Genomic DNA, 16,592 nt, shown 5'->3' with positions numbered 1-16,592 from the left:
CTCTGCCAAAATCTTTTTATGAGGCCAGCATTACTTTGATACCAAATCTAAAGATATGACACACACACACACACACACACAGACCTACAGACTGTATCTTTAATGAATATAAATGGAAATATTCTGAATAAAATACCAGCAAATTGAATCCAAAATCACATCAAAAAGATCATACATCACAGTCAAGTGGGATATATCCCAGAAGTGCAAGTTTGGTTCAACATTTGCAAATCAGTAATCATAAATCACATCAATAGAATGAAGAACAAAAAGCCTATGGTCATCTCAATAGATGCAGAGAAAGCATTTGATAAGATCTAATATCCCTTCCTGATAATAACCCCCCATAAATTTGAGGAGTATTCCTTCTACACCTAAAGTATAGACTATATATCACAAACCAACAGCCAATATCATACTGAAAAACAGAAACAAAAAGTTGAATTTCCCCCAGAACTGGAACAAGACAAAGATGTCCACTTTTATCACTCTTATTTCATCACTCTTATAAAGTAATGGAAGCTTTATCAAGGGCAATTAGGGAGTAGAAAAAAAATAAAGGGCATCATTATTAGAAAGAAGCAGTCAAATTATTCATATTTTTAGATAGCATGGATATTGTACATGAAAAAACCTAAACACTCCACTAAAAAGCTGTTTGAATTGATAGATCAATTCAGCAAAGTTGTAGGTTACAAAATAAATATACAAAAAACAGTAGCTTTTTGTATGCCAATGATGAACTCACAGAAGGATAAAATCAAGAAAGAAAGCCCATTCACAATAGCCCCCCCTACACACACACACACACAATCAAACATTTAGGAATAAATTTAGCCAAAGAAGTGAAAGACCTCTACAATGAAAATCATCATTCATGAATGAAATCGTAAAGGACACACACAAAAACATGGAAAGATCATCCTCGTTCATGGATTGGAAGAATCTGTATCATTAAAATGTCTATACTCCCTAAAGCAACCTGCAGAGTCAATGCAATCTCTATCAAAACACCATTCTTTATAGAACTAGAAAAAGCAATACTAAAATTCATATAGAATCACAAAAGACCCAGAATAGCCAAAGCATCCTGAGCAAGAAAAATCAAGCTGGCATCACAATACCTGACTTCATAGCACACTACAAAACTGTAGTAATAATAAAGAGCATGGTATTAGCATAAAATTTGATGCAAGGATCAATGAAATCAAATAGAGAACACACAAATGAATCTATGTATACATAGCCAGTGGAATTTTTTTTTCATTTATTTTATCATGTCTCAATGCTTAAGAATAGAACCAGTGCACAGGAAACAGAACCAAAGACATGATACCGAGGGGAATGAAGCCTTTTTCCTATGCCTCTGTTCATAATGGGGAGTGGGATCATATGCCAAGAAAAGGAAGGCCCAGCTGATTTTTTTGTGCTTAAACTATAGAGTGGACTAAGGATAATCTCTTCAACAAATAGTGTTAGGAAAACTGGAGATTTTACACACACACACACATACACGAATGTAATTACATCCATATCTCTCACTATATACAAAAATCAACTCAAGATGGATTAAAGACCCAAATTAGCCCTTGTTTATACTCCTGTGTAACTGTGGCCTTTCTACTTTTTATTTGAATATTATGGTTATTGGTGAATTAAACCTATTAATATAGAGTAGATTAAAATTTCATCTGCAAAACTTATGAAAGGAAGAGAGGAGAAAGAGAGAGGGGGATTGGCAGAGTGAGGAAATGTTGTTATCTTCTTGGAACTGTACCTATGGAAAACATGAAAACTGTTCTATTTTAACAATTTTTTTAAAGACCTGAGACTATGAAGTTGCTAGATGAAAGCACAGGGGAAACACTCCAAGACATTGGTGTAGAAGATGACTTCTTTTGTTCTCCAAAGCACAGACAACAAAAGCAAAATTAAATGGGTTGATATCAAACTCAGAATCTTTTGCACAGCAAAGAAAACAATCAGTCAAGTGAAGAGATGTCCAACGAAATGGGAAAAAGTATTTGCCAACTACCTATCCAGATCAGAATCAGTTCAGGTGGTGATGCATCTTCTTAAAGAGAAATGAGAAGACTGCTGCAGCCAATGTCACTAGTGATGCTGCCTAAAGGAGAACCTTGTGGACCACGTGGACATTTAGTGTAGCCTGGAGCTCTAGCAGGTGCAGGGGAGAGGGCAAGATTCCCACCTAAACTTGTGAAGTGAGAACACATTGCTTGCTTCCCATTCTCTCTACAAGGGCTCTCAGCAAGTTGCAGGGAAGAAGCATCATGGTTTTTAAAAAGATTTATTTATTTATTTGAAAGGCAGAGTTATAAGCAGAGGCAGAGACAGATAGAGGTCTTCCATCTCCTGGTCACTCCCCAAATGGCAGCAAAGGCTAGAGTTGAGCCAATCCAAAGGAAGGAGCCTAGAGCTTCTTCTGGGTCTCCCATGAGGGTGTAGGGGCCTCAGGACTTTGATCATCTTCCACTGCTTTACCAGGAACATTATCAGGGAGCTGGATTGGAAGTGGAGCATCCAGGACTTGAACTGGTGCCCATATAGGATGCCAGCACTACAGGCAGTGGCTTTACCTGCCTCATCGCAGCAGCAGCAGCCTCTGGAAGCACTATCTTGAAAGGCACATACAGGTTGCCATGGCTCAGGCACATGTGACTATGGGATTTTAACTGAGGGATAAATCTGCAGTCCCCACTGACTTTGAGTCTGGCCTGCAGGGTTGGCAGGGGTGGGGTGCTCACTTAAGCCTGTGAGGTACTCCCTCCCCTCTGTTTCAATGGCACCTGTTCTGAAACTGCCCAAGTGGAACATGGACAGGCAACTGGCTCTGGAAATGCCACAGCTTTCTCAGTGGACAGAGCAGCCTTGTGGGGCTGAAAGTAGATCCTCTGCTCCCTATGACTGTGGGAGCTCTATGCTATGACTGTGAAATTCCTATGACTGCACAACAGAGTATTGGGATGAAGCTGGGTCTCTGAGAAATCATTGTATCCAGCTTAAGAGGCTCAGAATTCCCTGACTCCCTGGGGTGAGTCATTGCAGAGGGTTCTGTGCTCATACTGAGGACTGCCCCGATCCTATATGTGGTTCTTACAAATATGTGGATGGGGTATGTAGCCACTGCGGACTCACCCTGGGCATTGATCACCTTGGGAGAGAGGAGGTGAGGCAGCAATCACTTCAGCTAGTGTGATCATAATCTTTCCCCCTGCTGATAAAAGAGATCTACCATGCCCAACACAGGTTTTACCCTGGCCCTTGCACCATATCCAAGTACCAACCTGAGCTCCCTGGCCCCACCCAGCACACATCTCTGAATATCCACTGAAGGAGTAGATACTCCACTAAGTCACAGAAGCATATTTCAAAAATAAAAGCCATCAGATGAAAAAACCAACCAGTTGTTCCACAAACTCCTAAATATAAATTTACAAACCAAAGAAACACGAACAAGGAAGACAATAGGATTCCCCCAAAGGAACACAACACTTCAGTATTAGAATGTGAAGATGAAGAGATTGAAGAAATACCTGAAAAGGAATTCAAAAGAACAATCATAGAATTACTCAAAAGCAATGAGAAGCAAATTCGTGAGTTAAAGAAATCCATACATGACATGAATGAAAAAATTTCCCATTAGATAGAGATACAGAAGACAAACACTAGAAATGAAGAATTCAATACAAAAAATACGGGCTGGCGCCATGGCTCACTTGGCTAATCCTCCACCTGCAGTGCCAGCATCCCATATGGGCGCAGGTTCTAGTCCTGGTTGCTCCTCTTCCATTCCAGCTCTCTGCTGTGGCCCGGGAAGGTAGTGGAGGAGGGCCCAAGTGCTTGGGCGCCTGCACCTGTGTGGGAGACCAGGAGGAAGCACCTGGCTCCTGGCTTTGGATCAGCACAGTGCCAGCCGTGGCGGCCATTTTGGGGGTGAACCAATGGAAGGAAGAACTTTCTCTCTGTCTCTCTCACTGCCTAACTCTATCTGTCAAATAAAAAATAAAAAAATACGAAAGATAAAAAATGACAGCTGAAAGCCTTAACAAAAGACTTGGTGAAGCAGAGAGAGAATATCTGAGCTAGAAGACTAAAATCTTTGGAAATATCTCAGTGAGGTCAAAAAGAAAAATTTTAAAATTTAAAACAATGTATGAGATTTATGGGACACTATCAAATGACCCCCCCCCCCAAAAAAAAGGCCCTAGGACTTCCTGAAGGTATGGAAATAGAGAAAGTATTAGTGGGTATATTCAGGGAAATGAAACAGAAAATGTAATTTGGAAAAAGGTACATCCTAGTATAGGAAGCACATAAGACTCCTAATAGAAATGACCAGAAAAGATCTTTATCATGACATATTGTTGTCAAATATTCAATAGTAAAACATAAAGGAAAGACTCTAAATTGTGCAGGAGAGAAACCCCAGATTAACTTCAGAGACTCTCCAACTAGACTCACAGCTGGTTTCTCTTCAGAAATCCTACAGGCTAGGTCAGAATGGAGAGACGTAATCCAAGTCTTAAAAGAAAACAACAACAACAACAACAAACTGTCAACCAAGAATACTGTAGCCTGTAAAGCTCTCATTTATGAACGAAGGTGAAATAAAGACTTCTATAACAAACAGAAATTGAAGGAATTTGTCACCAGTTGTCCAGCCTTACAAAAGATACTCAAGGGTGTGCTACACACAACAACACAGATAGTCATCATTATGGAAGAATGTGAAGGCAGAATATATCTTAGTAAAAATACTAAGGAAATCCAAAGCAATCAATAAGAATATTTATGGAAAAATGGCAAAGTCAAGACATTATTTGACAATAACTTTGCATGTAAATGGCCTAAATTTTCAAATTAAATTATATAGACTGGCATCTATCTGTGTCCTACAGGAAACATACCTCACCACCAAAGATAACACAAGGACTGAAAATGAAAGGATGGAAAAAGATAGTCCATACTAATGGAAAGCAAAAATGGCAGGAGTATGCATCCTTGTATCAGACAAAATATATTTTAACACAAAAACTGTTAAAAGAAACAAAACAGGGCATTATATAATGATCAAATGATCAATTCAACAGGAAGATGTGACTATAATAAATGTATATGCACCCAATACCAGGGTACCTGGCTGTTTAGCAGCAATGTAAATGGATGTGAAGGGAGATATAAACTGAAACACAATGGGGCACTTCAGCACTCCATGTTTATCAGTTGAAAGATCAAATAGACAAAAAAAAAACACAACAAGCTAATTGATACTATGGACCTAATGGACTTAGCTGATAATTACAGAACATTTCAACCCTCAGTTGAAGAATAAGCATTCTTTTCATCAGCACATAGAGCGTTCTCTAGAATAGACCATATTCAGGGCACAAAGCATGTCTCAACAAATACAAAAATAATTGAAATCATACCATGTATCTTTTCTGAAAACAATGGAATGAAGCTGGAAATTAACAACTTAAGAAACTCCAGAAAATACAAAAACACATGGAGAATGAACAACATGCTGCTGAATGAACAGAAGGTCATTGAAGAAACCAAGAGAGGAATAAAAAGAACTCTTGGAAATGAATAGGACAAAACAACATATCAAAATCTATGGCATACAGCGAAGGCAGTGTTAAGAGAAAAGTTTATAGCAATTATTTCCCATGTCAAGAAGTTGGAAAAGCATCAAATAAATGATCTAACAATGTATCTTAAGGACCCAGAAAAAAACAACATAACAAACCCAAAATTAGGAGGAAATAATTAAAATTAGAGAGCAAATAAAATTGAAACCAAGAAAAAAATTACAAAAGATCAGTGAAGTGAAGAGCTGTTTGAAAAAAATCAAAATTGATGCACTATTGGCAAAACTATCCAAAAAAGGGAGAAGACTCAAATTAATAAAATCAGAGACAAAAAAGGAGATGTAACAGAATAAAAATTTTAAAAATCATCAAGAATTACTACAAGCAGCAATATTTCAACAAATTAGAAAATCTAAAATGGATAGATTTCTGTACAAATATAATCTTCCAAAATTGAGTCATGAAGACATAGAAAGCTTAGGTAGTCCAATAACTGAAACATACAATGTATCAGTAATAAAAACCTTCCCAACAAAGAAAGTCCCAGGACCATGTTTCTTCACCAGCAAATTCTACCATACTTTTGAAGAACTGATTCTAAATCTCAAAACTATGCAAAACAATTCATAGGGCAGGAATCCTATTAAACTCCACTATGATGCCAGCATCACCTTAAGTCCTAAACCAGAAAAAGATAGAACAAAGAAAGAGAGCTATAGACCAATATCACTGATGAACATACATGCAAACATCCTCAACAAATTACTAGCTCATCAAACCAACAACACATGACAAAGATCATTCACCCAGACCAAGTAAGATTTATCTCTGGTATGTAGGGATGATTCACTATATATAAATAAATGTGACACATCAAATTAACAAATTGAAGAATAAAAACCATATGATTATCACAGTACATGCAGAGAAATCATTTGATAACACCCTTTCATGATAAAAATTGGATATAGAAAACATTTATCAACATAATCAATGCAATTTATGGCAAACACATAGCATCATATGGAAGACTTCCATGTTCGTGTATATCATCTAAGTGTCCATACAGATTCAATGCAATCCTGATAAAAATACCAACAACATTCTACTCAGAATAAGTGATGATAAAATACATATGGAAACACAAAAGAACCCAAGTAGCTAAAGAAATCCTAAGCAAAAGAAAGAAACAAATCTGGAGGCATCACAATACCAGATTTCCAGACATACTACTGGGCAGTTATAACAAAACAACCTGGCACTGGCACAAAAATAGTCATGTTGTCCAATGGAACAGAATAGAAACCCCAGAGGTCAATATACACATCTACAACTAACTAATCTTTGGCAAAAGAGGTAAACTAAATCCCTGTAGAAAGTACAGTCTCTTCAACAAATGGTGCTGGGAAAACTGGATCTCCACAAGCAGAAGTTGGAATAAGACTCCTACCTTATACCCTACAAAAAAATCAACTCACGGTGGATCAAAGGTTTAAATCTATGACTTGATACTATCAAGTTACTCAAGGACAACATTGGGGAAAATCTACAAGACATTGGCATAGGCAAAGACTTCTTGGAAAAGACACCAGAAGCACAGGCAATTAAAGCCAAAATAGACAAAGGGGTTTAAACCAAGCCAAGAAGATTCTGCACAGCAAAGGAAAACACTCAGCAAAGTGAAGAGACAACTAAGAGAATTTGTGAATATATTTGAAAACACTGATAAGGGATTAATATCTAGAATTAGATATCTAGATTAATATCTAGATATTAAAGAGCTCAATAAATTCAACAATAACAAAACAATCCAATTATTAAATGGGCAAAGGACTTCAACAGCATTTTTTAAAGGATGAAATTCAAATGGCCAACAGACACATGAAAAAAAATGTTCAGGATCACTAGCTATTAGGCCAATGCAAATAAAAGCCACAATGAGCTTTCACCTCACCCCAGTTAGAAGGCTGTCACACAGAAATTGAAAGACAATATATGCTGATGAGGATTTGGGGGATAAGGTACCATAATCCTTTATTGGGAATGTAAACTGGTAGAGCCATTGTGGAAAACAGTATGGAGATGTCTCAGAAATATGAAAGTAGATATACCACATGACCCAGCAGTTCCACTCCTGGGAATTTACCCAAATGAAATGAAACCAGCATATGACAAAGTTATCCATACCCCCATATTTATTGCAGATCAATTCATATTAGCTAAGATGTAGAATCAACTCAGATTTCCATCAATTGATTACTGGATAAAGAAAAATGGATTACTGGATAAAGAAAAAATGGAATAATTATGAAATATATATATTATGAAATAATACTATATATATTATGAAATAGTACTTGGCCATAAAAAGAAATGTCATTTGTAACAAAATGGATGAAAATGGGAACAATTATGCTTAGTAAAATAAGCCAATTCCCAAAAGAAAAATACCATGTGTTTTCCCTCATCTCTAGTTACTTTTAGAGTACTAAACAGTAAAGCTCATGAGTGCTACAGACATTTTGAGAATTGATTATTGTTATAACCCTTGTCTGTTGTTGCTGAACAGTGTTTGTTTTTTCTTCCTACTATTTGTTGAATACTTTACTTAGTGGAGGGTTAACCTCATGATTATAAAATAAACTGAAAGTGTGTTAATGTAATAATTATGGAAAGCTAGCAAGTTCAAAATTTGCAGTGCAGATGGACAGACTGAAGATGTAGGAAGGCCAATGGTACAGATGAAGTCTGGAAGGCAATCTGTTATCTGTTGCAGAATTCCTTCTTGCTCTCAGAGGCCAGCCTTTTTATTCTATTCAAGCCTTCAACTGATCAACTGTACACCTTCAGTGTGAAGAACAATCCATTTTACTCACAGTTCAGTAATTTAGATATTAATCATATCTCAAATCATTCTCCATGTTGATATATAGACTCAAACATTCCACCATTACCCAACTAAATCTGAAAAAGTTTTACTGGGTCTTCTGGAATTAATAGTAATTATTAACAAAATCTCCATATTATCAACTCTCTCTGCCAATACTATTTTCCCTTTTCCCCTCATGTCTCTCCTAGTCACCCAATTTCTTTATCACCTGGGTACTTAATTTTATACCTCTTCCATTTTATTCATGGTATTTTGACTAAAAAAGCATATGACATAAAAACAATAAAAATATTAATTCAAATCACTATAAAAATAATTTTAAAAGTTCACTCTGGGGTCGGCACTGTAGCGCTGTAGGGTAATCCTCCAATGCGGTGCCAGCATCCCATATGGGCACCAGTTCTAGACCCAGCAGCTCCTCTACCAATCCAGCTCTTTGCTGTGGCTTGGGAAAGCAGTAGAAGATGGCCCAAGTGCTTGGGCCCCTGCACCCTCATGGGAGACCAGGAAGATGCACCTGCCTCCTGGCTTTGGATCAGCACAGCTCTGGCCGTTGTGGCCATTTGGGGAGTGAAGCAGTAGAAGAAAGGCCTTTCTCTCTGTCTCTCCCTCTCACTGTCTCAAAATAAATAAATAAAAACCTTTTAAAAAAATTCACTCTGTGGGCCAATGCTGTAGCATATTGGGTAAAGAAGCCACTTGCAATGCCAGCATCCTGTATGGGTGCTGGTTTGAGTCCTACCTGCTCCACCTCCAATCCAGCTCTTTGCTAAGGCCTGAGAAAACAGTGGAAGATGGTCCAAGTTCCTTGGGCCCCTGTACCCATGTGGGAGACCTGGAAGAAGCTCCTGGCTCCTGGCTTCAGAACAGTGCAGCTCCGGCTTTTGCGGCCATCTTGGGGGTGAACCAGTGGATGGAAGACCTCTCTCTCTGACTAACCTCCCTCTGTAACTCTGTCTTTCAAATACATAAAATAAATCTTAAAAAAGTTTATTTTGACTGGCTAAAAGGATACTGGAGTTGACTCAAGAAAGGTTTGACATTGAGGCAGAGACTTACACCAGGACAGCTCAAATGATCACCAGTGCAGGAGTCTGAGGAACTTCCCTAAAGAAGAAAAATCCATACCCAACTTCTGCTTCCTCTGTCTCTCTGTTCAAATTCCCAAATGAAAAAAGGGTGAATGATTGAGCTGGGAGTTGTCCAGCTGTGGCTAAGGCAGCTAGGTCACCGAGTTGAAACTGGCTTCTAGAAGGCTCTGTAAAAGGACCTCCTTAGCTGTCACTAATGCATTTATTACAAGACAATTTTTCAGAAAGGTTTTGGTTATAACAAAGCATGAGAAGTTTTAGGACTGAACAAATAGGAGGAAGATGAAGGAGAAGCTTTAATAAATAGGAGAATCGGACAGCACAGAGCTAGAAAGGTAGATCCCATACACAGAAAGACATGAAGTATTTAGGATAATATTTCAAATTTAGACTGTCCACAAAGTATCTGGACATAATAGGGCTGGGAACAGCTCCCTGCAAAGCAAGTGGTATTAATCCTACTAGAGATCCTTAATAAAATTCTTATAAAACTAAGGACTTTTCTGGGACAGAAAGATAAAAATGAAACTTCAACTAGCAAATGAATTCATTATTTCATTATTTCATAAAGGAGGTGAACCTGAGAATCAGGATAATATTAAATAAGACATCTTCATGAGGCTTCTGCTGAAAGAGAAATGACTGCAGCAACCTGTTTTATTTCTTTTCTTCTTCTTTTTTTTTTTTTTTTTTGACAGGCAGAGTGGATAGTAAGAGAGACAGAGAGAAAGGTCTTCCTTTTTGCTGTTGGTTCACCCTCCAATGCAACCTGTTTTAAAACTGGTCCAGAACATAACTGGTAAATGGTAAGGGCAAAGCCAGGGCTGGCCCAACCACTGGAAGCACATTGTTCAGCAAGCTTCTCTAGCATGCAACGTGAAACAGAAAATGAAATTGTTATGCCACACAAAACTGGATCCATGATAACAACAGTAAAATGAGTTTTAGTTCAATTGATGCAAACTAAATCAGCTGAGGAAAATATCCTCAGCACCAGATAGTCAATGAGCAAGAGAACACTGAACAGTGAGGATAATGCAAGAGACTCTGAGGTGATGGTGGGCAGCCAAGGCAGTGTGAGCCAGCTTAGGATGCTGTCACAGCAGGAGAGGACACCAGGGTCCCTTCTGGGAAACACAGGGAAATTTTATCAAGATGCGTACCACTAAAATCATGTCATGGGATTATAGCACTATAATAATTTGAAAAATCAGGTTCTGCTACAGAAGCTGGGGTTAGAGTGAAGACACTGACCAAATGGGGACTTAAGATCAAAGATTTTGTTCAGTGCTCTCAAACTATTAATTTGTTGAATGGTTTTGTCTCTGAGCAGGGTGAGGAGGGCCTTTTCTTTTTCTTTTTTTTTTTTTTCAGAAGCAAAATGCCAGGTTGTTCTTGATCTCCTCTCCTGAGTAATTTGTGTTAACTGTGTGGTCAAAAGTTAATTCTCGAATTTTCCCTGGCACTTTGAGGTTTCAAAATTCCTGCACATTTTTCTGTCCTTGAGAAGAGGGCAATTATAGAAGTGTAGATCAAAGAATAGCATTTGAAGCAAATCCTGAGAATGCGAGAAGATGAAAGTTGAAGGTCTTTTTGGTAACTCATGTGAAAATTGGCAAGAAGGGTTTCAGGCCTGTCAAGAAGGCTGAAATATCGTGGACTGTCCTTAAGAAATGTGTACTAGCCAGGGCTGTTTTAGTTGCAACAAACAGAAACTCACTTCAACTAACTTGTGTTAATGTGGATTTCTTTCAAGGCCTAGAGTCCATCATGGAACCCAAGGGCAATAACTGTATAGCACTGAATGCAAGAATGTCTTCAGGAACCAAGGCATTCATTTTCCCATCCTTCCTTATCCCTCTCACTTTCTATACTTTTTTTTTTTTTTTTTTTGACAGGCAGAGTGGACAGTGAGAGAGAGAGAGACAGAGAGAAAGGTCTTCCTTTTGCCGTTGGTTCACCCTCCAATGGCCACCGCGGTAGGCGTGCTGTGGCTGGCGCACCGCGCTGATCCGATGGCAGGAGCCAGGTGCTTCTCCTGGTCTCCCATGGGATGCAGGGCCCAAGCACTTGGGCCATCCTCCACTGCACTCCCTGGCCACAGCAGAGAGCTGGCCTGGAAGAGGGGCAACCGGGACAGAATCTGGTGCCCCGACCGGGACTAGAACCCGGTGTGCCGGCGCCGCAAGGCGGAGGATTAGCCTATTGAGCCACGGCGCCGGCCTCTATACTTCTAATTTTTGTTTTTACTCGAGTGTTGGCCTAATTCTTCTGTCTGAGAATGCTTCTTTCATCTAGCTGTCAGCACTGGCTTCAAGTAGCTGTGACAAAAAGACGGCAGCCACACAGGCTCATTGGCAATGTCACCGAGGCTCAGTAACATTAGGTAAACTGTGAGCTGAGTTGCTGAGTCCTAAATCTAAGTCCCTTAGATTTACCGTCTGGGGTCTGGGACACATGAACCCTTGTGAAACCTGCTGTGCCCAAACAGGTGCAGCCCCAGGGCTACTTAGGTGAGCAGAGCTCTGGGGCTTCTTCAGGGATCTCACAGAAGGAAGTATAGAGACAAATGGAAAACGATTGTCAAAAATGAAAGTTAAGAGAAGGCAAATTGAGCCTTTCTAATGAAGACCTTAAATAAGCTAGACTGACGGGCTTTAATTTTGTAGGGTAAATAGTTTAATCCATTCATTTAGGCCAATAATTTAAGCCACTGAAGCAAAAGAGTTAAACAAAAATTCCTATTATGAGATGATTCTAGCAGCAGGAGAAATTGAAAAAAGAATGACTGAAGGCCAGCGCCGCGGCTCACTAGGCTAATCCTCCGCCTTGCGGCGCCGGCACACCGGGTTCTAGTCCCGGTCGGGGCACCGATCCTGTCCCAGTTGCCCCTCTTCCAGGCCAGCTCTCTGCTGTGGCCAGGGAGTGCAGTGGAGGATGGCCCAAGTCCTTGGGCCCTGCACCCCATGGGAGACCAGGAGAAGCACCTGGCTCCTGCCATCAGAACAGCGTGGTGCGCCGGCCGCAGCGCGCTACCGCGGCGGCCATTGGAGGGTGAACCAACGGCAAAAGGAGGACCTTTCTCTCTCTCTCTCTCACTATCCACTCTGCCTGTCAAAAAAAAAAAAAAAAAGAATGACTGAAGACACAAAGACCAGAATAAAAATTGCAATAACCTTCATTTAGCATAAGACTTTCAGCAGGATGATGGAAGCGAGGATAGAAATCAAAAGGAAGGATTTGAGCATCATCCCACTGATAGAACTTGTTATACCGCAGTTGTAATAATCAAGATAACATATAATGATTTTTTTCAAATGGAGAAACAAGTTAAAAAACAAGTTTGATGCAAAAAAATGAAATTCATGCATAGTTCTCTCCTAGTACTCATTTTCCATAAACTTTGTGCAGTACCTTAAATGAATACATGTTACAAAAAGTAGAGAACTGTATAAATGTGTCAATAACTGTATCTGAAAATAAAGAATGAGAAGTGTGATGGTGTTGTGATAGCACACATGGATTTGAAGGAAATCCATTAGATAAAGTCTGACAAGCTCTTGGAAAAGCAGATCCGGAGTCAAGGAAAGCACAGAGCCTGAAGACAGGGATGTGAGAAAGTCCTCCTGGCCATGAATGCGGAGTATGTCCTGTAAAATGACCAGGGCTAACACAGCAGTGTCCACAGGAGAACATTTTGTAACCTATTTATAAAAATAATGAAAACAAACAACTTCATCTTAGTTTTTTTCTCCTAAAGAGTCCCTGGACTGTTCATGAGAATGTGGCGATGAAGCCAAATGCAGGCTGCTGGCCTGAAAGCAGCCGCCCTTCTCCCTGCACAAGGGGCAGGCCCAGGCGTGACCTCCCAGAGCTGCCTTTCATGGTCTTTGCTGAATTTTTGATTGTGTTATTTCCCGATTGCCTGACGGTTATGCATGGAAGGCTGATTCGGAGGCCATTGTCTGTTTTGAAATGAAACCCTGGAGTGCACTAATGGGATTTTATGCCATTACTGCTGGATGGAGTAGGATGAGAAAGCACATTTCTCATCTGTCGGCTTCTGGTCTCAACACTCAATGAGAGCACAGCAGCTACCGTGAGAAAAAGAATTCACGGAGATCCTGGCGCCTTCCATGCTTCCCCTGTGTCCCTGCCGTGAGGCAAGGGAGCCTTACCTTTCCCCTCTTTTCATCTTTTTGGGTTACCTTGAAGATAGCACATCCTGAGCTACAGTTTGTCAGGGTGAGTGAGTCATCCATCCTCCTGTAGAGCCTTGTGTTATAGGGACACCTTATACCAGGGACAATCAGCTCTGTGGACAGGGCCCTACCCTAGATTCCTTGTCAAAGTTTTCCTTTGCTGTGCTTCTCATTTTGAAAATCTGCCTTTGTGCCTGTGAGAGGGGATGAAGATGAGCTGAGGCACGGATGAGTTGTTTGGACTTTTGTCTTGCTACTGTCTAAATTGCACTCCAACTCCACCCTACACGAACAAAATCTGAGTCTTTCAGAAGCTCAGAGTCTGAAGGCCTCCTTCCTACAGGTCAGGTTTTCAGTTAGAAATGTACAGATTGGGGCTAATCCCATCATTCCTTCTCTCCTTGCTAGAGGTTTAAGAGTACGTTTGGTTTTAATGTATCCACATCAACAAAATTCCTTTGCAGCAAAACAATCCCACTGCTCTGGAAAGTTTCTTATGAATTGGTTTTGTCTGTATCATCTTTCCTTCCTGGTGTGGGAATGGGAAAAACTGATGAGTGGCTTTGCATGGTCTTCCACGGTCATTTGTGCAAACCAACTCTTAGGGTCAGAGACGAGTGGAGAACAGCAGTACCAGAGGACACAACACACATGAAAGTTCCACAGATTAGCAGAGACACACAGCAATGCTCAGACCTAAAAAGTCGAGGGAAGATCAAATGATTGTTTCCTGGGCTTCAAGAACATGAGAACTTCTTCTGTATGGACACAAAAGCCACCTCTCTCCCACAGCCTCTCAGTTCCTGCTCAGGGACCCAATCAGCCACTCAAAGCAAGATTCGTTTGTCTGTTTTCCCTGTGTCCTGCAGGAGTCAGTGAGCTCCAAACTAACCTCTAGGAGTATTTAATTCAAGCCTGCAAGCCACTATGACTCATAGGGAATGCTATCACCAATTTATAGACAAGGGTGCTAAAGCTAGCAGAGTCACGTGGCCAAGGTCACATAGTCACTAAATTTGAAAGAAATTTAAAATCCAAGCATTGTCTGTATCATACCCTTTCTACTACACTGCACTGAAATCAGGCTTTTAGAATTAACATATTTTATACGTAAAAAGGGAAAACCTGATGAAGAGATAAATTTTAATTTTATACATCTAGCACGTGCTAATTCACAGAGGTCTTTAATTAAAGAATTTATACATGGAGTTTTTTGAATTTCATAAAATAATAGTGCTAATTAAGCATTCAATTGTATAGGCAATGATCCATGTTCAGGGGGAATTTGAAATGATACTAATATTAAGACAATTATATTTCAGGGTGGGAGGATTGGTTGATAAATTAGAGTGTGAAGTAGGAAAACTGTCTCCCTCTTTTATGTGTTTTTTTTTCCATACATAAAAAAGGGTAAAACAAAGGTAATACATTTGGTGCCTACAGGAGAATTGAATGTAGAAGCACGCATCTCCACAGAGTGAAAATGAAAATCTGACTCAGAGATAATGCCCTCATAAATTATAAAACTAACCCCATGGGCTAAGTGTCAACCAGAGGGGAGGTGTTCACGCTAGTGGGCTCATGCACTGAGCAACAGGCCTGGTGCATTGACTCTGGTCTCTGGGAAAGTGCATTCTTGTTCCTACTTTTCTTCTGGAGATCAGCTATGTTTCGGCGTCCGAATGGTTCTGAGAGAAGGCCGATGGACAGAAACATTCCTCCTCACTCAATGACATGCCCCTGTGGAAGCCTCAGTGGGAGGTGTGTGAATACCTGGTGATTGCGATGACTCTGGGCACATCAGGATCATCTCCTGGCAGCGAGGCACCGTCTGCGCATGCTTGGATAACCTTCACTCTCGGAGAGTGTATAGGTGATCACACGAGTGTTACGTTGTGAACTAATATGTGAATGTTGTGGCCTGGCCTCTGCTCCACTCTGCTACCTCCCAATCATGTCATGAGAAAGGTGTGGTGATGTAGGAATGTGTGTGTGTACCAATGTGTGTGTAAATATACATACAGATGTAGACAGATACACACACACTCACACTACTGTAAATTCATAGTTCTTCCTGGGAAGAAATGTAAGAAGAAACTATTTTATATCTTATTTTAAAGATTATCTTATTTTTTAAAGATTTATATACATGTTTATCTAAAAGGCAGAGATACAGAAAAAGAAGGAAGGAAGGAGTAGGGGAGAGTGTGACAGTGACAGCAAGAGAAAGAGAGTATCTTCCATCTGCTGTTTTACTCCCCAAATGGCTGCAACGGCTGGTGTTTGGCCAGGCTGAAGCCAGCAGCCTCCTCCTGGTCTCCTATGTGGGACCAGGGGCCCAGGCACTCGGGCCATCTTCTGCTGCCTTCCCAGGTGCATTAGAAGGGAGCTGGGTCAGAAGTGGAGCAGCCGGGACTTGAACTGGCACCCATGTGGGATGCCAGTGCTACAGATGGCAGCTTAACATGCTGTGCCACAGCACTGGCCCCTGCACATCGTTTTGTTGGTTTGAATTAGTGTGTTTTGTTGAGAAAAGTGAGGAGGGCAGGCAATTCATTTCAGATAACCGAATTGAAGCTCTGCTTTTCCCAAACAAGTCACAGTCCACCACCACCCTGTCGAACGCTCTACATTGAATCCTATTGTCCCTAGTCCACAAGAAGGGCAGCATCCAGGTATGTAGAAGGCATTTTGAGCCTTAGGGCTGGAACTCAGGACAGAGTACACCCTCAAGATACAGTTTCTAATTCACTGCTACACAGGAAGTAGAGCATGGAGTAGAAGAGGAGTAGATTGC

At 40.4% G+C, this 16,592-nt stretch overlaps 1 non-coding gene across 1 annotated transcript; it reads right to left on the bottom strand.

The window, feature by feature from the left end:
* Positions 1–1,275: 1,275 nt before the first annotated feature.
* On the bottom strand, positions 1,276–1,409 carry LOC133752903 (small nucleolar RNA SNORA57). The gene has a single exon (XR_009864989.1). It is a non-coding gene; the product is annotated as a small nucleolar RNA SNORA57 (small nucleolar RNA).
* Positions 1,410–16,592: the final 15,183 nt, after the last annotated feature.

The sequence above is a fragment of the Lepus europaeus genome, chromosome 2, assembly GCF_033115175.1.
Source record: "Lepus europaeus isolate LE1 chromosome 2, mLepTim1.pri, whole genome shotgun sequence".
NCBI classification, from domain to species: Eukaryota; Metazoa; Chordata; class Mammalia; order Lagomorpha; family Leporidae; genus Lepus; species Lepus europaeus.
The sequence above is the reverse complement of the archived record's forward strand: the minus strand, read 5'-3'. Positions and strand labels throughout refer to the sequence as shown.